Source organism: Amia ocellicauda, chromosome 6, assembly GCF_036373705.1.
Source record: "Amia ocellicauda isolate fAmiCal2 chromosome 6, fAmiCal2.hap1, whole genome shotgun sequence".
In the NCBI taxonomy this organism is placed as follows: domain Eukaryota; kingdom Metazoa; phylum Chordata; class Actinopteri; order Amiiformes; family Amiidae; genus Amia; species Amia ocellicauda.
This window is the reverse complement of record NC_089855.1, coordinates 44,506,246-44,531,682: the sequence shown is the minus strand read 5'-3', so window position 1 is coordinate 44,531,682 and position 25,437 is coordinate 44,506,246. Positions and strand designations below refer to the sequence as shown.

Below are 25,437 nucleotides of genomic sequence, written 5' to 3'. Positions count from 1 at the left end.
TCCCGGAGACGGTGTGGGGGCTGTGGTGCGGCAGGACTCACAGTCAGGGGTGTCTGTCTGGGGGAACCTGCCGTCTCAACCCAAGGTGGCCGACCGGCTGCGGCGCCGGGAGTCTGAGTGCAGTGCTGCGGCTGTGGAGAGCGCAGACTCGGACAGCACTGCTGAGGGGGACATCGCTGACTCCCAGGGCGAACCCGTCTCCACTGACACTGCGGGATACAGTGCTAAAAGCAATATGGATTTTTTAAGAGAGACCAAGGGGAAGAGGAACATAGTTTTAGAAAACTTCTTCCCTTATGCAAAGCAGTTCCTGGCATCTGCACAAGTGATCCTGCAGGATGTGGCACTCGCGGAGTTTAGTGAGCCGGAGTGCTACAGGTTAAAGAAGTGGAAAGAGTGTTGTCAGGACTGCTTTGCAATCTAAAGATGATGGTTAATAGTATGTTTTTTTATGTCTCCATTTTTATTTGTACAAGAGACGCACGCAGACAGTGTGAATGAGTGTGAGTGGCAGCGGGAGTGGAAAGGAGAGAGTGTGTTTAGCCAAGGGTCTAGTGTGAGTGGGGGAGTGGGGATTTTATTTTCACACACTTTTAAAATGGATTATTTTAAGAAAACAGAGTTTGTTGGTGGAAGATTGTTGATGGTAAAGGCATCAATGCCCACCTATGCCCGATCTGCTGTTCACCTGGATCACAGCTCCACCCCAACAAGGCAGAGCCTCCCAAGAATGGTACAAACTCATCCACATTCCCCTCCATGGAAAGCTTTAACAAAAGGCAAAAGCGTTATAAGTAACGAAGAGGAACCCGAGTCCAAGACGCTTCCGACCAGCCATACATATTTGTGTGTATTAAAGATCAAATTTTATTACATTTTGTTTTTCTGTACTATATTACATCTTATTGTGATTTATAATGATATTGTTTATTGCTTTGACAATACAAATGCACTGAATTGAGAGAGAGAGATAGAGAGAGAGAGAGAGAGAGAGAGAGAGAGAGAGAGAGAGTGAGAGAGAGAGAGAGAGAGAAGTGCTAGAGCACATCTGTAACATAAACTAGGGAACATTCGTCACATGCTTAGGGAACATTCATATCATACAGGGAACATTTGTAAAATTAATTAGGGAACCTTTGTGACATACTAAAAGGACATATACTGGTAAGATGTTGGGCACATTTGAAACAACAAAAATGGCATTTGGTTATTTATTAGGGACATTTATACCAGTCTGAGCAAATATCTATGCATATTCCAATGTTTGCTGCAGGACTTACAGATTGAGTGAGGGGGTCAATATATTTGATTCAGAACTAACCACTGCTTCCTCAATTTTGTTTTAAACATAATTTAAAAGAAAAGTGGGCTATACATTGGTCTGGAAAAATGCAGCAATGGTCCCTAAAGCAATTCTTTTAGTTTTTTGACACAATTCCTTAAACCCATTTTCTGTAAAATATGTTATCAACTTGCATTAATATATCATCCAAACTACAATGATACTAATAATGAAAATGTTCATATTATTATATTCTAATGGTTCTAGTCTATTGTGTATTGTATTTATTATCAGGCCCTTCTCTTATGCTTTACAGTTCTTATTATTATTCCGTACAATACAGGGATTAAATTAAGCATTTTAACCACAAAGTATTGGCTACAGTTATGATGCCTACTTCACTGTTCATATGCACACAGTTTCTGAGGTCTGGACCACTGCACAGTAGTCCCTGGAGTTGTAGTCCAGACCACTGCAAAATTCGTGCTGAAGTGATCTGGATCACCACGCAATGGCCCAAGGACCACTGCAAACTTGGATTTCAATGTTTTTGTGTAATCCATGTTGCAATAGCACCTACCATGTTCCTTTGTGGTGAGCTGGTTAATTCTGTTCTTTAACATTGAAGAGAAAAATTAACATGAATAAACTTACTGTTGAAGATTATTATTTCATTATTTTTATTTCTTGGCAGACGCCCTTATCCAGGGCGACTTACAACATAAGTGCAAAAATACAGAGAAGTACAAGGCATCAATTATTACAAATTCAACTTAGTTAAAAAATATCGCAATTCAAAATACATTTTAAAAATTCCAATTACAATTTACACAAGTACAGTACAAGACTTCCTACATCCTGGACGGTGAAAGCTAAGTGCTGTCAAGATGTAGGGTTACAGACTAGGGCTACAGGAAAGGGAGCAAGGAGGAAAACATTCAAGAACGAGAGGAGCATAATAAGCTGAAGTGCTATCTAGCAGGGATAGAGGACTAATATTAGAAGTGCGGTCGGAAGAGATGCGTCTTGAGTAAGCGCCGGAATGAGGTCAAGGACTCTGCTGTTTTGACTTTGGTGGGCAGGTCATTCCACCACCGAAGTCAAAACAGCAGAGTCCTTGACCTCATTCCGGCACTTGTGTAACCCTTACCCAGTGGCTAACCCTAACTCTATGTTACAAATGTTCCCTAAAAGCTTATTTTGCAAGATCAGTAAAGAACCTTTAAGAATTTTAAACTTTTAAAGATACACATAGGTAATACCAATGTGCTTTCACAATGCCAAAAATAATAATGCGTTTTTCTTTAATATTGAAGATATTGTATAGATGTATATCTTTCATATACACATATAGAAAAAAAAAACGGTTTCCAAACCGAATATAGAACTGAAACTTTCAGACAGTCCATGAAAAATGGAATGTAAACATTTACACTTCTTAACAATTCTATATATCAATTATATTCATAACCCTAACCCTAACACTAACCCTAACTTTAAGTTACAAATGTTCCCTAAACACTTATTTTGCAGGATCAATAAAAAACTGTCAGGATTTTTTAAACTTTTACTGACACACATAGTTAATAGCAATGTGTTATAACTTTTCCAAAAATAATAATCCGTATATCTTTAATTGTTTTGACATTATTAAGATATAATGCATCTTTCACATAGGGAACATTTGTTACATGATAGGAAAAACATACAAATGATGTAATTTTGAATATATTTAATGTTACAGCATACAATTTGTCAGGCTTCATAATAATGGAATTTATGACATACTCTGTAAAAATCAAGCAAATAGCATTTGTTGTTCATGAGAAAAAATATATATAATCAAAGCTATCAGACTTTAGCACGTGGTGAATGAACACACATACGATTATACAGCATTTGTTACAGCTTCGCAAGACCTAATTTTAAATGTTGTTGGTGAATTAGATAATTAGTGAGGACCCTCTATTTGCAATTGATTCCCTGTATTATTGCTAAAATAAAGTTTTACTGACATTTTACTGACACTACCACTGCATAGGACACATCTGTAACATGAACGCTACTGAATGGCACATACATTGAAAACTACGGAGAATTGAGACTTATTCAATTTACACTTCATAAATCATCTTAAAACGTTTCCAACCAAGGCAAAACCCACTTGAAATACGTTCATTCACATTTTTGGTAAACAAAAAGAGAGATTGTTACATATGTTCCATATGATGCATCTACAGAGCGAGAGAGAGAGAGATAGACAGACGGACAGACAGACAGACAGACAGGCAGACAGACACTAACACAGCCACCAACACTCCCACTCACACACACACACACACACACACACACACACACACACACATACACACACACACACACACACACACACACACACACTATCTCTCTCTCTCTCTCTCTCTCTCTCTATCTCTCTCTCTTTCTCTCTCCCAAAATTCAAATTCTAATTCAACGTGCTTTATTGGCATGAACAAAAAGAAGTATTGCCAAAGCAATGGTGACAAACAACAGTTTTGAACATTTATATGTACATTTGCATACATAAATACACAATATGTATGTTAAAAACAGGTAACTGATTAATTTCAATTAATAAAATTCAATCATAGTTCAGAGAGACATAAAACTGATATTGATAGTAATAATTGGGTGTAGCATAGGTGTCATTGCCTGTGTCCAGGGGTGTCCCCTGTGTGAGTGGACTGAGTGTCCACTGTGTCCCTCAGGCTGTGGCAGGCAGCTGTATACTGGGCTGCCAGTAATATGCAGCTGGTCTCCTCTCCCAGAAGGACTGGCACTTTCTCCGAGTCTGGCAGGTCTGGAAATTTCTTATAGAGATCTGCTATTTTGGGGAAATATGTTGCTCATAAATGTTTATATTTTTCACATTTTAGAATAAAGTGCAGCTCTGTCTCGACCTCTCGGCGTTGGCAGTGGGGACACAGCCTGTCCTCTCTGGGCAGCCAGGTCTGCCTGTGTCGGCCCGTCTCGATGGCCAGGCTGTGCTCACTGAGCCTGTATTTGGTCAGGATCCTTTTGTGTTTTTCGTTCGTTATTAATTTTAGGTTTTCTGACAATGTGTAGTGTCTTTTTAGGGCCCGATAGCACTGCAGTTTACTTTGTGCTTGTGTGTGTGTTTCCCAATGGGTGATGTAGTTTTCTTTGTGCTGTGTGATAATTTGGTTGACTCTGATTGTGTGCATGTGTGTGTTGCTGTCCTGAGGCTGGCCGGTGTCGGTGTGTGTCTGCGCAGTGAGCCTGCGGACCAGCTGGCTGAGGGGGCTCCTCTCTGGGTTCAGCTCTTGGCATTGCAGGGCCTTGTGGTGGTAGGAGTGTGTGTCGCTGTTTATTAGATGGAGCCAGAATTTAATTGCCCTTTTGTGTATGTTGATTAATAATGGGTATTGGCCTAATTCTGCCCTGCATGCGTTGTTCGGTGTTTTCCTTTGCACCTGTAGGATATTTTTGCAGAACTCTGCATGCAAGGTTTCTATTGGGTGTGTGTCCCATTGAGCAAACTCCTGCCCTGTGAGGGGACCCCACACCTCACTGCCATAGAGAGCAATGGGCAGGATTATGGATTCAAATATTTTTAGCCAGATTTGTACAGGTATTTTTATGCAAATGTGTCTCTTTATGGCATAGAAGGCCCTGCGCGCTTTCTCTCTCAGTGTCTTCACCGCCGTGTTGAAGCTTCCTGTTGAGCTGAGTGTGAGGCCTAGGTATGTGTAGTGGGTGCAGTGTTCGATGGTGCTGTTTGCTAAAGTGACGTGGTACCAAGTTCCCTGAGGCCTGGCCTTTTTCTGGAATATCATGGTATTTGTCTTTTTCATGTTTACTGCCAGGGCCCAGGTCTGACAGTACTGCTCCAGCAGTGCCAGGTTCTGCTGGAGCCCCTGCTCTGTGGGCCACAGCAGCACCAGGTCATCTGCGTTGAGCAGGAACTTGACTTCTGTGTCATGTAGGGTGAGGCCGGGGGCTGCAGATTGCTGCAGCATTGTGGCCAATTCGTTGATGTAAATATTGAATTGCGTTGGGCTCAGACTGCAGCCCTGCCTTACCCCACGCCTCTGAGTGAAGAACTCTGTTCTTTTATTGCCAATTTTAACTCCGCACTCGTTTCCTGTATACATTGATTTGATGATGTCATATGTTTTACCCCCTACACCGCTTTGGAGAAGTTTGTAAAATAAACCTTCGTGCCAGAATGAATCAAATGCTTTTTTTAAATCTATCAAATATGCAAATATTGTATGCCCGCAGACTTTCCTGGGCAGCAGGGCGCGCAGCTTCTCCTGCAACTCCTGCTCAGTAATAGTTGAGTCCAGGGGATTCTGGGTGTCTTTAAATGCCAATTCCATTCTTTTTAGTTTCACACTGATGTCATGCTGAGCTGATTTCTCAGTGTGGTGAATGTTTTCATAAAGTTTTTCAAAATGGTTTTTCCAAATATCTCAATTTTGAATGGCCAATTCTTCAGGTTTTAATTTATTACATTTTTTCCAGTTTTCCCAGAATCTATTTGTGTTAATAGACTCTTCGATTATTGTCAGTTGCTTTCGAGTGTGTTGTTCTTTTTGATCTAAGTGTTCCTTCGTTCCTCAGTTCCTTCCTTATTGTATTGCACTCCTTGTCAAACCAATTCTCCTCTTTGTATTTTGCTGGGATGTTCTTTTCAATTTTCAATTTTGACTGTAAAGCTGCTTTTTCAAATATATGTTTTAAGTATTTTATAGCCAGATGTATTACTTCTTTACTATGTTGATTTGGGGTGACCAGAAAGGTGTGTATTAGTGATTGGATGTCTTGATTGCCAGTTGCTTTCTGGTACTCTTGTGTGCTGTCTGGAGCCCATCTGTAGGAGTGTCCGAGGCTGTACAGCTTGCTGGGCTGTGTGTGAGCGCTGCTGCTGTGCTCTGTCCTCTTCAGGAACACAGTGATTTGGCTGTGGTCTGATAGAGGTGAATGCACTGAGAGAGAAGGGGTCTAGGTCTGTGATGGCATAGTCTACCGTGCTGCTGCCAAGAGCTGAGCTGTAGGTGTATCTTCCCAGAGAGTCTCCCCGGATCCTGCCATTCACGATATACAGGCCCAGTCCCTGACAGAGCTGCAGTAATTTTTGCCCGTTTTTATTCACTCCCCTGTCGTGGCTGTGTCTGAGGGAGCTGATGGGGGTGTTTAAGGGGGTGTGGCCGAATATGTGGCTGTCTCCCTGTGTGCTGGTGAAGTCAGGCAGGCTGCCTGTCCGGGCGTTCAGGTCCCCACAGATCAGCACACTTCCCTGGACCTGGAAGTGGCAGACCTCAGTCTGGAGGTTGGGGAAGATCTCCTCATTGTGATATGGGGATTCTGAGGGGGGAACATACACGGCACACAGGAACACATCGGTTTGTGTAGAAATGATTTCTTTGCTTATTTTAAGCCATATGTGTGACTCTGCTGTTTTGATGGGCTGTATGGAGTCACTGAGCTCGGCTTTGTACCAGATTATTATGCCCCCGGAGTCCCTGCCGTGTCTGACGGAGGGCTTCTTCAGGGAGGGCACTATGACCTCTCTGTAGCCTGAGGGACAGTGACTGGACACGTCTGCCCGACACCATGTCTCTTGCAAGATGATGACATCCTTGTCTCTCACTCTCTCTCTGAACTCCAGGTCTGTGTTCTTCAGCCCGAATACTGAGGAGCCCAGGCCCTGGATGTTCCACATGGTGATAGATAGGGATCGCATTTCTTTCTACTCTAATTAAGCAATTTATATACTCCTTTGGAATGAGATATATCTGGAAATGTGTGAGGTTGAAAGGTAACAAATAAATAAATAGTAATACTGGTGATATGTAAAAATAGGAAATGAATAAATAAAAAAATAAAAAACTCCTGACTTACACTCCTATATACATACGCATAAACACATATATCTACATATATACACATATATGTAAGCATCCATATATCTACATAATTTTTTAAAAATATGTCCATATATATCAGTATATAACTACATTTATACAGGGGTGATTTTCGGATGTGGTAATAGCTAGTCACCTCCTGCAGTGGTTTCTTTGTTATGCACAGTTACTAATCTTATCAGTCGGGTGCAGATGAGGTTGAGCAGGTGTCGGATCTCCTGCAGCTCCCCGGTGTCGGTGTCGGCCACTCTGCTGACCGCTGCTGCGTAGTTGCGCTGGCTGTGCTGCTGGGCTGCTCTGTGCATGTTCTGGATGGGCTCCACTCTGGGTCTGCTGTTCTGTGGTCGGGCGTATCCAGGCTGGGGTCTGCGGTGTCCGTGCTGGGGAAGGTGGTGTGCAGGTGGAGGGTGGGGGCTCCCAGGGGCCGCTCTCCTAATTGGCTCTGGGTTGTTCTGGGTGGTGTGGGTGCTGGAGAACCTTCTGTGGCCATGTGGGGGGCTGGCTGGGTTTCGGCCCAGGGCAATGTCTTTGAGTGTCTTTGCGAAGACGCTCACTGCTTGTTTGTGGAGATTGACGTTGTCAAACAAGCTGTGGGCCCCAAGAGTGGGGTGGTGTGCCAGGTGCACATTTGGCATCAGAGCACATCCCCGAGAGATCTCAGCGTTGATCATGTGGATGGTGTTGAGGTGGAAGGCCTTCCTGGGCAGCAGGGTGGAGATGATGATTTTGGCGTGGGGGAAGGTCTGAGTGGCCCTCTCCGCCACTCTTCTGATGGAGCTGGCCACCTTGTCCTGCTGGGTCCTCAGGTCGTTTGTGCCTGTGTGTATAATAATATGGCTGGGGGAGCCGAGGCTCTCCTCGGACAGCTGCTGAATGGCCCTCTCTGTGGTCGGACACCAGACCTTGGAGATCTTGCCATCAGGGAAGAGCCGCCTCTCATTTATGAGTTTGCCATTTGAGTCTATCAGCAGGGCTACTTCAGTGTTCTTCTTCATGGTAGTCTTTCTGCGTGAGGGGGTCTCATATGTGTTTGGTTCAGCCTGTGTGTGTGGTGCGCAGGTTTTGTGAGTGGTTTCGGGCTCAGGGTGTGTGTGAGTGCTGGGTGCAGTGTGTGTGTCTGAGTCAGGGTGTGTGTGTGTGTTGGGTGCACTGTGTGTGTCGGGCTCAGGGTGTGTGTGAGTGCTGGGTGCAGTGTGTGTGTCTGAGTCAGGGTGTGTGTGTGTGTTGGTTGCACTGTGTGTGTTGTGCTCAGGGTGTGTGTGTGTGCTGGGTGCACTCTGTGTGTTCGGGTCGGGTTGTGTGTGTGTGTTGGGTGCAGTGTGTGAGTGGTGTGTTGTGTGAGAGTCAGTATGTCAGTATGTCATTGGGGTGGGAGGGCTCTGCACATTGTGCACTGCTGGGTTTCCTGGGGGCTGGTTGTTGTGGGCAGTGAATTTGTATAGCTTCTCCTTCAGGCTCTGCACTGTCTTGTCTCTGCGTTGCAGTTCCTCTCTCAGGGCCGTCAGCTCCCTCCTCATGGCCTCCCTGTCCTGCTGCAGCTCCCTCACCTCCTCCCTCAGCTCCCTCACTGTGACCTTGTGCTCGTGTTGGACTCTGTTGAGCTGGTCTGTTAGCTGGTCTGTGGTGTTGGAGGTTGTGAGCTTGGCCAGCACCAGCTCTTTTAGCTCCATCAGCTCCACCTCCAGCAGGGACATATTCTCCCTCAGCTGGGACACTGTGTCAGGTGTCTGAGGGGTGTCCTGCGCTGGGCTGCGTGTGGATTCCTCGCTGTTCTCTGGCGCGGCGCTCTCCCCTTCGTTGGCAGGGCAGTGTGGGGCTGGACTCTCCTCCTGTGTGGCTGCGTCTGTGCTCTTTTGGACACGTCTCTCCTTTTTCTCTCTGTCAGCCAGCGTTTTCAGTGAGTGGAACTGATTTTCAAAGGTGCCCAGGCTGCCCTCGCTGCCCTGTATTAAGACTGTTCCAGTGTGGTACAGATTGATTGTCAGCATGGAGGTGTCTGGGTCGTCCTCCTCACTGATTGACACCTGCCTTCCTTTACTGATGCCTCTCTTTTTAATGTGCCTGTACAGTTGACAGATGGCAGCGTGCCAGGCGTCGGTGTGCTCGGTGTAGAAGACCAGGTTGCTGGTGACTTGCTGCTCTCCAGTCTGAGAGAAGTCGGCTCTGAGAGTCTCTGGGTTGTCCTTCAGTATGTGTTGTCTGAGACTCTTCCTGGCCTGAGCGTTCTTCAGGTGCTCTGGGTAATGGATCGCACAGCTCCTGCTCATTGTATCTTTTATGAATTGATACTTTCAAATTCAAACCTCTGTCACTTTTCAAATATCAACAGCTTTTCAGTATAGACACAGTTCTGTGTTGATTATACTGTATGCTGTAATATTGAATATTTTCAAACTTACATCATTTGTTTGTTTTTCCTATCATGTTACAAATGTTCCCTATGTGAAAGATGCATCATATCTTAACATTGTCAAAACAATTAAATATATACAGATTATTATTTTCCGTAAAGTTATATCACATTGCTTGACAGTTTTTTATTGATCCTGCAAAATTGGGAAAAGTGTTTAGGGAACAATTGTAACTTAAAGTTAGGGTTAGTGTTAGGGTTAGGGTTATGAATATAATTGATATATAGAATTGTTAAGAAGTGTAAATGTTTACATTACATTTTTCATGGATTGTCTGAAAGTTTCAGTTCTATATTCGATTTGGAAACCGTTTTTTCTATTTGTGTATATGAAAGATATACATCTATGCAATATCTTCACTATTAAAGATAAACGCATTATTATTTTCGGCATTGTTAAAGCTCATTGGTATTACTGTGACATTAGGTTATTATTGAAAAATATAAATATATATGAAAAGGTATCGAAAAAGAAATTAGAAACACCGTATACATTATTTTACTTTATAGCAGGGAGGAATCGCTATGTGTTATGTTGTTCCCCCAAGAACATATTATTTGAGTTGCATGTTGTAAAGCCGGACAGGTTAGAGTGACGCACGTCTTTGTGTTCTGGATAGAGAGGAGTAGTGGCGCTGCACTGCTGTGCTCGGCATTGTATTTGTAACTGCAACTCGGTTCATAAGAGACATAAACAAAAGTGCCAGGAACAATAAATTGTGTCAAGGAGTCCTGATGTAAACTGAACCCCAAACAACATGTCTACCTCCGAAGAGACTCGTTTCACGGTTTACAGACTGGTGGCAGCGAGGGATATTGTTTGCTTTTGTTTTTTCTCTACCGAGGCCGGATGCAGTGAGCTGTGCTTGCGGGTGACTGAGACAAAACCATGTCGGTGGTGAGTGAACTGTACTGTTAAAATCGGAAAATAATAATAAAAAAAACGTACGAAAGTAATAAACAGCTATGTCAAGTCATTTAACCGCAAATAGCTAAGTTACAAAAGTATAAAAAAAAAAACATGGAAAATCCGATAGACAGATTGATTAATGTTGACGCAGCAAATGAAAATGAAGCGATTAATGCAGAAAGACGCACGAATACGACAGAGTAACACATGATCGTGTTGAGCTGCCTCCTTGCTTTCACGGAGATGGGAAGGATAAAGAAAGTTTCTCTCTGTGGAACACGCGTCTGGAATTGGCTGTAAAAGCTGCACAAACAGCACCAGGATCTTGCAACAATTGTACCAACACGTTTAAGTGCTGATGCACTGTCATACTGGGTTTCTTTACCCTCTGAAATGCAAAAAGACTATGCTAAAACAGTAGACAAATTAAAATAAGTCTTTGGAAGAAAAGAATACCTACTGCATTTTCAAACTTTTGTTAATGCAAGACCCCGTCAGCCTAAAGAAGCATTAGAAGTTTATGCAGCCGAAGTAAGCAGACTTGTGCAAGAGGCGTTTCCCAATTACGGACAGCCAGCTATTGAAATGGAGCGTTTTAGACGTTTTGTTGCTGGTTTAGACCCAGTGCTGCAGGCAAAGTGTTATGAGCATGGTGCAAGTAGATTGGAGGAAGCCCTAAAAATGGCTTGCAAGTGGGAGCGGGTCAGGAAGCATTAAGAACTGCCTCTTCACATTTCTAAAGCACAATAAATGAGAAGGTTCTGGAACAACCATCTATATGTAAATCTGGAAATATCCTAACAGCTATGGTGTCAAGCAAGTCCATTTCATCTACGTCAGAGGAATCCCCCAAATTACTACAAGCTATTGCAGATTTAACTGCAGATGTTAAAGCATTCAGAGTAGAGGTGAGCCAGTTGAAGCAACAGCAAGAAAATCTCAAACATGTGCACAGCCAGTACAAAGAGGGGAGAAAGGACCGTCAGCCTATCCAGAATGGATGAAACAAGAGAAATATCGTGCATCAAGAAAAGCATCCCCTGATGGGTATAATTCTTCCTCTAGATCACAAAGAGACGTTTCTTCACCTTTATAGAAACATGTCTCATGGACCAAGACCCGGACATCATTCCCTACATAGGCAAAAATATGAAAGGTGGTCTCCATCACCAAGCAACCGTTACTATTCAATAACTAACAGTCCTAGCAATCGCTATCACTCATCTCACCCTGATCAGCACTGCAGTTCAAGATATTCTCGTAGTCCATCTGCATCCTACTCACACTCAAGGGACAGGTACACCAGGAGAACACCCAGTCCACATCACCATGAGAGAAGGCCTGATTGCAGATACAGCAAATGTCATCTTTGCTTTGATTCTGAGGATCCCACCTATCAGGGAAACGAGTGGTAGCAGGTGCTGTGGGCCAAGTAGCTGCTACATTGAATTACAGGGGTCCAGAGTCTGAAGCTTCAGCGTTAAAAGACTCTCCAACCTCATATTGTTTTGCTGTTATTGAAGACACTGCTGTTCAAGCCTTCATTGATACTGGTTCACAAATTTCTTTGATCAGTGAAACTTTAAGAATGTCAATTCCAGCACTGAAGACAAAGTCCATCAGAAAGACATACGTGTTGGCACGGTCAGTGACTGGTGAGTGCCTTGATACTCTTGGAACACTAACCATTAGTATTAGACTTGGAGAGGAGGTTTTTCTTCATGATGCTCAAGTGATAAGAAATTCCAATCAAGCTGTCATACTCGGATGGGATTTTCTGCAGAAACACCATGCAGTGATTGATGTACAAGGACAACTACAGTTGTGGAACTGGAAAGTCCCACTGTTGTTTTCTAAGCAAATCACACCTCTTTGTTGCAATGCTGTGACATTTGCGCCAATCTACATTCCTGCAATGACTGAGATGAATATCATGGCAAAGTTGCAGCCATTTACAGAAAATCAAATCTCAACTCCAAATTACTTAGGAATACTGTAACCTGAAGCATGCAACTACCCAGGTCTGTTTGTGGCCAGAATAATGTCTCCAGCGAAGAAAGGATTAACAACCGTTGGTGTCATGAATCCTACCAATGACGACTGCCATGTCCCAAGTAACACACCACTGGGACATTTTTACTCTCTGATAAATCAGGGAGGTGAAGAGTTCCAGGTTATTGAGGCTACTGTGCACAATATCAGGCAGACAGAAGGCACAAAGTTACCCACAGTGGACTTCAGTCAGTCTAAATTGAGTGATCCACAAATGGACCAGCTGGAGAACTTACTTTTGAAGTATTGTGATGCGTTTAGTTCACATGAACATGACTATGGCTGCACAGATGCTGTAAAGCACCACATTCGAACTGGAGATGCCCTACCGATCCGCCAACATGCTTACAGGACTTCTCCAGCTTTGAAGCAGGAAATAGAAAAACAAGTTCAGCAGTTGCTGGCCCATGACCTCATTGAGGAGAGCTGCAGCCCTTGGGCTTCACCTGTTGTTTTAGTCAAGAAAAAGGACGGCAGCTACAGATTTTGCAATGACTTCAAGAAATTAAACCCTGTCACCATACGGGACTCGCATCCCTTACCACGGATTTCTGAAGCTTTGGACAGCCTGGCAGGGGCATGCTGGTTTAGTACCATGGACCTGTCAAGTGGTTATTGGCAATTTCAGCTGGCATCAGAAGACCGGGAGAAGGCCGCATTTACCACCGGCAGCGGCTTATACCATTTTAAGGTCATGCCAATGGGACTGACCAATGCACCACCTACCTTCCAACGTTTAATGGAGCTTTTGCTTCGTGGTCTACACTGGAAGATCTGCCTCATCTGTTTGGATGATGTTTTGTTTTTTAGCAAAACCTTTCCTGAACATCTGCAGAGTTTGGAAGATGTTTTTCTTCGCTTTTGAAAGGCAGGACTAAAGCTGAAGGCCAGTTAATGTCAGCTTGCACAGGATGAAGTCTCTTTCCTGGGTTATGTAATCACCAAGGGTGGTCTCAGACCAGTATCCAGGAAGCTGGACAAAGTGGAAGATTGGCCAACACCAAGAACACCTACTGAGGTGAGAGCTTTTGTGGGTCTCTGTTCCTATTACAGACGATTCGTTAAAAACTTTGCCCAAAAACCTGCACCACTGCATTTGCTCACTCAGAAGGGAGTTGTTTTTCAATGGACCCCTGAATGTGAAGATGCCTTTTACTCTCTGAAGTGTGCTCTAACTGAACATCCAGTAGTGGCCTATCCAGATTTTTCTCTAGCATTCTTATTCTACACCGATGCCTCTCAGAATGCAATTGGCTCTGTGCTCACTCAGGTTCAAGACAGAAAAGAAAGAGTGATTGCATACGCAAGCCACACCCTCACTCCTTCAGAGAAAAAATGGTCTACATATGATCTTGAACTCTGGGCAATAATCTGGTCTGTGTGGCACTTTAGGCACTTTCTGTCTGGCACCCCATTTAAAATATTCACAGACCACAAACCATTGCTGAGTCTGAAGAAAAGTCTAGCTGATGGTGATCCCACAGGAAGAAGGGGACGTTGGATTCTAGAACTGGATGTGTACGACTGTGTAATTATTCACAGGGAAGGAGCACAGCATGCCAACGCTGATGCTTTATCCAGAAGACCGGACATTTTTTCAGAGTAGTAAGGGAGTGCAGTGTTTACTTGTCACCTCACAGAAACAGAAAAGTACGTCATCTACTGACATGCAAAACAGTTGGTCTTCTGAACTACAGCCTGAACAAGCTGTTCCTGTAAGACAAACCTGTGAAGATTTAGCAATAGACATTGATGAACTGAAGCAGAAACAACAAGCGGATGTCATTCTGAGAACTGTGATGAAATGGAAAGAAATGGATAACCGAAGACCTACTGCACGACGAATCAAAAACTCCCCGTCAGCTCTGAAAAAGCTCTGGTATGAGTTTCCTCGCCTGACTTTGGAAAATGGGATCCTCTGTCAAAAAATTAAAACCTTTCTGCAGAAAGCCTATACTTACCAATTGGTTCTTCCTGAATCCCTCATTCAGACAGACCTCACTTACCTACATGGAAATGTCTTCAGTGGACATTTAGGGAGTGAACGAACTTTGCAGAGAGACAGAAAAATCTGCTATTGGCCTTACATGTCACGTGACATTTACAAGTTCTGTACAGAGTGTTTAACATGTCAGACTCGCAGTGCTCCAACACCAAAAGCTAGAGCTCCTTTACAACCTATTGTGGTGGATCGTCCATTCCAGAAAATTGCTGCTGACCTCACCGAGCTACCAGTCACTTCTCAAGGCAACAGGTATGTTCTTGTTATAATGGATTATTGTACATGCTATGTGAATCTCTTTCCTTTAAAAGATCAGCGTGCAACAAGTGTAGCTCAATGCTTGTTTGAAGACTTCATCCGTCAACATGGTATACCTGAGTCCATCCACACTGACCAGGGCAGACAGTTTGAGTCTGATCTGGTGAAGCAGCTGTGTAGCAAGTTGGGAATTGAGAAGACACGAACATCTCCGTACCATGCCCAATCAGATGGCATGGTGGAAAGACTGAACCGGACATTAAAAGACCAATTAGCTAAATACATCTACCAAAATGGAGGAGAATGGGACAAATACCTCTCACAGGTGGAACTTGCGTACAATTCAAGTGTACATTCCAGTACTGGATATACTCCATTTTTCCTTGCTCATGATCGGGAACCTTGTCTGTCTGTGGATGTTTTGTTGAACTGCAGTTCATTCACTACTCAAGCAACTCCGGGCACACCAGCTGCTTGTGCCCAGGATGTCTTTAACCGCCTGTCACATGCTTTTGACATGACCGCTGAGTAGTCGAAAGAATCTAAACTACTGCTAAAGACTCACTATGATCAAAAGCTTCCTTTTAACCCCTATGCTGAAGGTGATCTTGTTTTCCTTGATGATCCTGCCAATCAAAGGAATAAACTTACTCCTAGATGGAAAGGGCCATATAGAGTTCTGAAGAGGTTGGATAAAGACGGTTGTCCTGGCGTGACCAATGAAATCAATGACCCAAAAGATCCACGATCCAAATCATGGATTGTACATTACAATCGGCTGAAGGCATACCAAGGTCCTTGGTCTGACTTACCTGCTCATCCAGAAGCACCTCCACAGCTGTTTAGAGATCCTGATGATGCACCTGTCAGTCCGCCATCAACACTGACGGCTTTGTCTGGAGACGTCCCTTACCCACTTCCAGTTCCAGCGAGCTCCAGTCATCACTCGATGCCGTCTCTCTCTCTTCTTTCTTCCACAGCTCCTGTCCAGAGGGATATGCTACCTGTTCCAGGTGTTGTTCCACAGCCTGCTCTAGCACTTGAGCCATGCCCAGGTGTCACCCATTCTTCCAGCCTTCGGGATGCCCAAGTCACAGTGCACCCAGAGACTGTGTCTTACCTCAGCGACCGCAGACTCCTGTGGCATTACCTGCTGGATGTACCTAGTGGTCGTAAAGTTATGAAACCTGACAAGTTTAAAGATTTAGTTATTTCGTAGTACATACCTGTTTTCATGTTACATTACAGTTCAATTCAGTAATGGCTTCTAATTTGTCATTCTTAAAAAAAATAAAATCTATTGTGATTTAATTACTGGAACATCAGTTTATCATTTGGATAATCAAAGTGTATATATATATATATATATATATATATATATATAAATGTAACATTAGAAATACTGTATGATTTATTTAATTAAGAAACGAGGACGTTTTAAATAAAGTGGGGGAAGACTGAGACATTAGTCTATTATTGAAAAATATAAATATCTATGAAAAGGTATCGTAAAAGAAATTAGAAACACTTCATGCATTATTTTACTTTATAACAGGGAGAAATCGCTATGTGTTATGTTGTTCCCCTAAGAACATATTTCAGTTGCATGTTGTAAAGCCGGACAGGTTAGAGTGACGCACGTCTTTGTGTTCTGGATAGAGAGGAGTAGTGGCGCTGCACTGCTGTGCTCGGCATTGTATTTGTAACTGCAACTCGGGCTCCAGCACCGGCACCATGTCGGTGGAAAAGCGCTAAGTAAGCTCACACTGAGCTCAGTGTAATGTCTGCTCTGGAGAGCTCACAGTGTGACCTAGTCGTGAGTTCACATCTTTACTGGGTAGTCCTTGACAACTTAATTAACTCAATTCTTGGGCTTAATTGGTCAAAATGACCATTTGTTGAAGGTACTCAGGGACTGATGTGTAGAGAGACTTATTAAACCTGCAGGATTGTGGTTTTCCCAGATCAGAATTAACCAGCTCACCACAAAGGAACATGGTAGTTGCTATTGCAACATGGATTACACAAAAACATTGAAATCCAAGTTTGCAGTGGTCCTTGGGCCATTGCGTGGTGATCCAGATCACTTCAGCATGAATTTTGCAGTGGTCTGGACTACAACTCCAGGGACTACTGTGCAGTGGTCCAGACCTCAGAAACTGTATGCATATGAACACTGAAGTAGGCATCATAACTGTAGCCAATACTTTGTGGTTTAAATGCTTAATTTAATCCCTGTATTGTACGGAATAATAATAACAACTGTAAAACATAAGAGAAGGGCCTGATAATAAATACAATACACAATAGACTAGAACCCTTAGAATGTAATAATATGAACATTTTCATGATTAGTATGATTGTGGTTTGGATGATATATTAATGCAAGTTGATAACATATTTTACAGAAAATGGGTTTTAGGAATTGTGTCCAAAAACTAAAAGAATTGTCTTAGGGACCACTGCTCCTTTTTTCCAGACCAATGTATAGCCCACTTTTCTTTCAAATTATGTTTAAAACAAAATTGAGGAATCAGTGGTTAGTTCTGAATCAAACATATTGACCCCCTCACTCAATCTGTAAGTCCTGCAGCAAACATTGGAATATGCATAGATATTTGCACAGACTGGTATAAATGTCCCTAATAAATAACCAAATGCCATTTTTGTTGTTTCAAATGTGTCCAACATCTTACCAGTATGTCCTTTTAGTATGTCACAAAGGTTCCCTAATTCGTTTTAAAAATGTTCCCTGTATGTTATGAATGTTCCCTAAGCATGTGACGAATGTTCCCTAGTTTATGTTACAGATGTGCCCTAGCACTTCTATCTCTCTCTTTCTCTGTCTCTCACTCTCAATTCAGTGCATTTGTATTTTAAAAGCAATTGGACATGCATACATACATACATACATACATAGATATATATGGAAAATTAACAATACAATTAAAAATCACAATAAGATGTAATAAAGTACAGAAAAACAAAATGTAATAAAATGTGATCTTTAATACACACAAATATGTATGGCTGGTCGGAAGCGTCTTGGACTCGGGTTCCTCTTCATTACTTATAACGCTTTTGCCTTTTGCTAAAGCTTTCCATGGAGGGGAACGTGGATGAGTTTGTACCATTCTTGGGAGGCTCTGCCTTGTTGGGGCGGAGCTGTGATCCAGGTGAACAGCAGATCGGGCATAGGTGGGCATGTGGGCGGAGGAGGAGGAAGGCCGGTCAAGCAGATAAGCTTGCTAAGGTACGCAGCAGCAGCAAACAGCCCCCCCCATCCAGCCAGCCAGGCAGTCTGGCTGGCAGTGACTGAGTGGCTGACAGACGGCAAGCAACGGAATGCACGTGCTCTGTGATGTCATAGCAGTCAGCTCAGAGAGAGGTTCGTGATGTCATCGCTAAGCTGGCTGGCTCTGTGTGTCTTGCTGGTTGTGTGTGTGTGTGTGTGTGTGTGAGAGAGAGAGAGAGATAGAGTGTGTGTGAGTGGGCGGGTGGCTGTGTTAGTGTCTGTCTGTCTGTCTCTCTCTGTCTCTCAATTCAATTCAATTCAATTCAATTCAAGGTTGCTTTATTGGCAGGACAAACAGATTCGTAGTGTTGCCAAAGCAGTTGATATATACATACATTGAAAAATAATAAAAGGTAAGAAAAAAGAAACAAAAAAAATGAAACAGTAACATTATAATTTATAAATTAAACCTTAATAGACATGTACATTTACTTTATAGTTATCAGGTTACAGCTGGTGCTCATGTATGTCATGTTTTCACAGTGAGCCCCTCAGGCTGTGGCAGGCGGCTACATATTGGGCGGCCAGGGGGGCTGTGTGTCCCTCCCCCAGGAGGATAGCTTTTTTTTTTTCATTCATCAATTCAGAGAATGATTTTATAATATTTATGAATTTATTATAGAACGTGTCCCTTAATTTGGCATATTTATTGCATCGGAGGAGGAAGTGCATCTCCGTCTCGACCTCTCCTGTCTCGCAGTGACCACAGCGCCGCTCCTCTCTGGGCAGCCAGCTCTGCCTGCGTCGGCCCGTCTCTATGGCCAGGCTGTGGTCACTGAGCCTGTACTTGGTCAGGATCCATCTCTGCTTCATATCTCTGATAGTGAAGAGATATTCTGCCAGGGTGTATTCTCTGTTTAGGGCCCGATAGCAATCCAGTTTACTTTGGGATTTGGTTTAATTGTTGCAATGTTCCAGATAGGAGGTTTTGGTTATCTTTATGATTTGGTTGACTCTGATTGGGGGCAGGTAAGCAGTGCTGACCTGAAGCTGGTCTCTGTTCGCAGTATTAGCGGGGGTCAGTGCCGTGAGCTTCAGGGCCAGCTGACTCAGTGGACTCTTTTCAGGGCTGAGCTCTTGGGTTTGGAGGGCCTTGTACTGGAGTGAGTCTGATTCACTTTTCTTCAGGTGCATCCAGAATTTCAGTGTTCTTTTCTTTATATTAATGAGGGTTGGGAAGCGGCCTAATTCTGCCCTGCATGCGTGGTTTGGTGTGCTCCTGTGCACCTGCAGTATGTTTTTATTGAGTTCAGCATGCAGGGTCTCTATTGGATGTTTGTCCCACCTAGTGTAGTCCTGTTGACAGAGTAGACCCTATACTTCATTACCGTACAGCGCAATGGGCTGGATCACACTGTCAATTAGTTTGAGACAGAAGAAGATTCTATAACATTAATATCCCATTCACAATCTGATTGCGTAGAAAGCTCTTCTTGCTTTGTCTTTGAGTGCCTTCACTGCCAGGTTAAAGCCCCCTGACGCACTAATAGTCAGGCCCAGGTAAGTGTAGTGTGAGGTGTGTTCTAGGGTAGTGTTGCCTAGCGTGAAGTGGTATTTGTTTCCCTGAGGAATTTTTTTTTGGAAAATCATGATCTTTGTCTTCTTCATGTTTACTGCCAGGGCCCAGGACTAACAGTACTGCTCAAGCAGTGCCAGGTTTTGCTGAAGCCCCTGTTCTGTGGACGACAGCAAGACTAGGTCATCCGCATAGAGCAGGAATTTGACTTCTGTGTCATTTAGGGTGAGGCCAGGGGCATCAGACTGCTCCAACACCGTTGCCAACTCATTGATGTAGATGTTGAACAGTGTTGGGCTCAGACTACAGCCCTGCCTCACTCCCCGCCCCTGAGTGAAGAATTCTGTTCTTTTGTTGCCAATTTTTTACTGCACATTTGTTTTCGGTGTACATTGTATTTATAATATCATAGAATTTACTCCCTACACCGCTTTGAAGAATTCTGTAATAAAGTCCCTCGTGCCAAATGGAATCGAATGCCATTTTGAAATCAATGAAACAGGCAAAGATTTTGCCTTTACTTGTTTAGTGGACGTGTTTGTCTATGAGGGTGTGTAGGGTGTAAATATGATCTGTAGTGCGGTGATTTGGGAGGAAGCCAATCTGACTCTTATTCAGGACACTGTGCTCGGTAAGGAAGGCCAGTATCCAGGCGTTGATGATACTGCAGAACACCTTCCCAAGGTTACTGCTAACACAGATGCCCCGGTAGTTGTTAGGGTCGAATTTGTCTCCACTCTTATAGATTGGGGTGATCAGCCCCTGCTTCCAGATGTCAGGGAAGTAACCAGTACTGAGGACCATGTTGAACAATTTAAGCACAGCCTCCTGCAGTTGTGCGCTGCTGTGTTTGAGCATTTCAGTGCTGATGCTGTCCGGGCTGCAGGCTTTTCTGGGTGGAAGTGCCTGGAGCTTTTTAGATAGTTCCTGTAGGGTGATTGGAGCGTCATTTGGGTTTTGATTATTTTTAATTGATTGTTCGAGTATTTTCAGTTTTTCCCTGGTTTCAATTTGTTTGTGTGTCAGGTCATTTTGTTGGATATCTTTATAAAGGTTTTCAAAGTATTTTTTCCAAATGGTTCCGTTTCGTATTGCCAATTCTTGTTGTTTTGTTGATTTAAATTGTTCCACATTTCCCAGAACTGGTTTTGGTCAACAGATTTCTCTATGTCTGTGAGTGTTTTGTTTGTGTTTCTGTTTTTTATTATTAAGGGTGTGTTTGTAGTGTTTTAGGGTCTCACAGTACTGTTGGCATAGTTCTGTGTCTTGTGGTTGATGATGTTTTTGATTGGATAGGTGCCTTGAATTTGTTTTTTATTGATTTACACTCATCATCAAACCATGTCTGTGTGTGTGTATGATTCTGGTTGATTTTTTCTTTGTCTTTTTAAGATTTGCCATTGTGGCTGCAATTTGAAATATTTGATTGATATCATTTATGGCCAGATTTAGTCCTGTCACATCAGGCTGGTACTGTGAGCTGAGGAAAGTGTTGATGATGTCTGTTATTTCTGTAGAACTGATTGCTTGGTTAAATTCCTCTGTGCTGTTTGGAGCCCATCTGTATGTTTGATTAAGGTTGTACAGCTTACTGGGCTGTGTCTGTGTGTTGCTGGCCTGACTTCTTCTTTTCAGGAACACTGTGATTTGGTTGTGGTCTGACAGGGGGGTTTGCTGCCTGACAGTGAATGCACTGATGAAGGAGGGGTCCATGTCAGTGAGGGCGTAGTCGACTACATTAGTCCCAAGAGCTGAGCAATACGTGAACCTCCCTAAAGAGTCCCCTCTGATCCTGCCATTAAACCCCGTCGGGGATGTTCCTCTGGGTTGTGGTGGGGGTGAGGTACAGAGGGACCTGGCCGAACACATGGCTGTTTCCCTGTGTGCCGATGCAGTTGGGCTCGGTGCCTGTCCGGGCATTGAAGTCCCCACAGAGCAGCACATTCCCCTGGGCCTGGAAATGGCCGATCTCTGTGTGGAGGGTGTTAAAAAATTCCCCATTGTAATAGGGGGATTCAGAGGTGGGGGTATACGCTGTACAAAGGTATATATGGTTCTCACACTGGGCTATTCCCTTCTTAATTTGAAGCCATGTGTGCGTTGGGCCCTGTTTGACTGGGCTGATGTGGTTCGCCAGCTCCTCTTTGTACCACACTATGATCCCCCCAGAGTCCCTGCCACGCCGCACTGTGCTCAGTTTAATTGAGGGCACAATAACCTCCCTGTAGCCCAGGGGGCAGTGTGTGGGCACCTCTGCACGGCACCATGTCTCCAACAGAACTATGATATCTAATTCTTTAATGCTTTTAATGAATTCAGGGTCTGTGCTCTTTAGCCCGAAAGGCGAGGAGTTCAGGCCCTGAATGTTCCAGCAGCTGACTGTAAATGAGCTCATTTTAGCTAACATTGTACTTGGTGGAATAAAATGCCTATCAACAATACAACTTTTTAATCTAAGGTTTTGTTTAAACTAGAATTTCAAATATAATAATTATTAGTTTTATGTAAAGTATGGTTACATTGTATGTACACAGGTATTTATTTTTAATTTACAAGTGGGGTTGTCCGTCCCTACCCGAGTTCTCTGGCTCAGCTCAGCAGTCTGGAGCAGAGGAGGCTGAGCAGGTGCTTGATCTCCCCCAGCTCGGTGGGGGCCGGAGTGGCGGCCTGGGTCAGGGCTGCGGCATAGCTGAGCGGCTTCTGATGGGCGCTGTGCCTGGTGCTCGTGGGGCGGGTGGGAGGCTGGGTGATGGGGGGCTGGCTGGTGCTGCGGCATCGTGGTACGTGTGCTCCAGTGCGGGGGGGTTGTATGTTTGGCTGGCCTCTGTTGGTATTGCTGTGTGGATAGGAGCTCATACATTCAGTGACTTCTCTCTCTCTCTCGTTCTGTAGATGCATCATAGGGAACATATGTAACAATCTCTCTTTTTGTTTACCAAAAATGTGAATGAAAGTATTTCAAGTGGGTTTTGCCTTGGTTGGAAACGTTTTAAGATAAATTATGAAGAGTGGGAGCCTTGGGAGGCTCTGCCTTGTTGGGGTTTTGCTGTGATCCAGGAGAACAGCAGATCGGGCAGAGCTGGGCATGAGGGCGGAGGAGGAGGAAGGCCGGTCAAGCAAATAAGCTTGCTAAGGTACGCAGCAGCAGCAAACAGCCCCCCCATCCAGCCAGCCAGGCAGTCTGGCTGGCAGTGACTGAGTGGTTGACAGACTGCAAGCAACGGAATGCACGTGCTCTGTGATGTCATAGCAGTCAGCTCAGAGAGAGGTTCGTGATGTCATCGCTGAGATGGCTGGCTCTGTGTGTCTTGCTGGCTTTGTGTGTGTGTGTGTGTGTGTGTGAGTGGGTTGGTGGGTGGCTGTGTTAGTGTCTGTCTGTCTCTCTCTGTCTCCCCCTCTCTCTCTCTCTCTCTGTCTCTCGCTCTGTAGATGCATCATAGGGAACATATGTAACAATCTCTCTTTTTGTTACCAAAAATGTGAATGAACGTATTTCAAGTGGGTTATGCCTTGGTTGGAAACGTTTTAAGATTATTTATGAAGTGTAAATTGGATTTGTCTCAATTCTCCGTAGTTTTCAATGTATGTGCCATTCAGTAGCGTTCATGTTACAGATGTGTCCTATGCAGTGGTAGGGTCAATAAAATGTCAGTAAAACATTATTCTGATAACTTTGATTATTATTTTTTTTCTCATGAACAACAAATGCTGTTTGCTTGATTTTTACAGAGTATGTCATAAATTCCATTTTTATGAAGCCTGACAAATTGTATGCTGTAATATTGAATATTTTCAGTTACATCATTTGTTTGCTTTTCCTATCATGTTACAAATGTTCCCTATGTGAAAGATGCATTATATCTTAATAACGTCAAAACAATTAAAGATATACGGATTATTATTTTCGGTAAAGTTATAACACATTGCCATTAACTCTGTGTGTCAGTAAAAGTTTAAAAAATCCTGACAGTTTTTTATTGATCCTGCAAAATAAGTGCTTAGGGAAGATTTGTAACTTAAAGTTAGGGTTAGTGTTAGGGTTAGGGTAATTAATATATTTGATATATAGAATTGTTAAAAAGTGTAAATGTTTACATTCCATTTTTCATGGTTTGTCTGAAAGTTTCAGTTCTATATTCGGTTTGGAAACCGATTTTATATATATATATATATATATATATATATATATATATATATACTTTATTCTATACAATATCTTCACTATTAAAGATAAACGCATTATTATTTTCGGCAGTGTTAAAGCACATTGGTATTACCTATGTGTATCTTTTAAAGTTTTAAATTCCTAAAGGTTTTTTATTAATCTTGCAAAATAAGTGTTTAGGGAAAATTTGTAACATAGAGTTAGAGTTAGCCACTGGGTAAGGATTACATCTTCAACAGTAAGTTAATTCATGTTAATTATTCTCATCAATTTTATTCAATACAGTAAAAGTATCTGAAATAGCAAATCGGTGTTAATCCCTTAATGCATCAATAAAAATAAATACAAATAAAAGGCTGATCTTAGCATATTTGTATACTTGTATGTTCGTTTCTGGTTGTCTACATGTGATTTCGAGTTTTTTATTTGGTTTTTACAATGTATCTGTGCTGTGTGTAAACGCAGAATGAGTTTGATTGTGATGTTAAATAGGGTTTAGAAACGCAGTCGCCTCGGTGCTGATTATTATTGCTGTGTTTCTCCACTTCTACTCCACGCTTGGGAACGCCCACATCCAGTGACGTCAGCGTTCGATTCCAAGACCGGTGGAAAAGCGGGCCAGTTCACAAAAAGATCAGCTGGATCCCAGGCCGAGCAGCGGCTCTGGCTCCAGCACCGGCACCATGTCGGAGGAAAAGCGCTACGTGAGCTCACACTGAGCTCAGTGTAATGACTGCTCTGGAGAGCTCACAGTGTGACCTATTCGTGAGTTCATGTCTTTACTGGGTAGTCTTTGAAAACTTAATCGACTCAATTCTTGGGCTTAATTGGTCAAAATTACCATTGGTTGAAGGTACTCAGGGACTGATGTGTAGAGAGACTTATTAAACCTGCAGGATTGTGGTTTTCCCAGATCAGAATTAACCAGCTCACTACAAAGGAACATGGTAGTTGTGATTGCAACATGGATTACACAAAAACATTGAAATCCAAGTTTGCAGTGGTCCTTGGGCCATTGCGTGGTGATCCAGATCACTTCAGCACGAATTTTGCAGTGGTCTGGACTACAACTCCAGGGACTACTGTGCAGTGGTCCAGACCTCAGAAACTGTATGCATATGAACAGTGAAGTAGGCATCATAACTGTAGCCAATACTTTGTGGTTAAAAAACTTAATTTAATCCCTGTATTGTAAGGAATAATAATAACAACTGTAAAACATAAGAGAAGGGCCTGATAATAAATACAATACACAATAGACTAGAACCCTTAGAATGTAATAATATGAACATTTTCATGATTAGTATGATTGAAGTTTGGATGATATATTAATGCAAGTTGATTCAATATTTTACAGAAAATGGGTTTTAGGAATTGTGTCCAAAAATTAAAGAATTGTATTAGGGACCACTGCTCCTTTTTCCAGACCAATGTATAGCCCACTTTTCTTTTAAATTATGTTTAAAACAAAATTGAGTAAGCAGTGGTTAGTTCTGAATCAAACATATTGACCCCCTCACTCAATCTGTAAGTCCTGCAGCAAACATTGGAATATGCATAGATATTTGCACAGACTGGTATTAATGTCCCTAATAAATAACCAAATGCCATTTTTGT

The 25,437-nt window shown here is 43.0% G+C and overlaps 2 non-coding genes across 2 annotated transcripts; one reads left to right on the top strand and one right to left on the bottom strand.

Moving 5' to 3' along the window:
• Window positions 1-702: 702 nt before the first annotated feature.
• Window positions 703-817, bottom strand: LOC136752026 (U5 spliceosomal RNA). The gene has a single exon (XR_010817207.1). It is a non-coding gene; the product is annotated as a U5 spliceosomal RNA (small nuclear RNA).
• A 17,074-nt stretch (window positions 818-17,891) lies between these two features.
• LOC136752122 (U5 spliceosomal RNA) lies at window positions 17,892-18,006 on the top strand. The gene has a single exon (XR_010817285.1). It is a non-coding gene; the product is annotated as a U5 spliceosomal RNA (small nuclear RNA).
• Window positions 18,007-25,437: the final 7,431 nt, after the last annotated feature.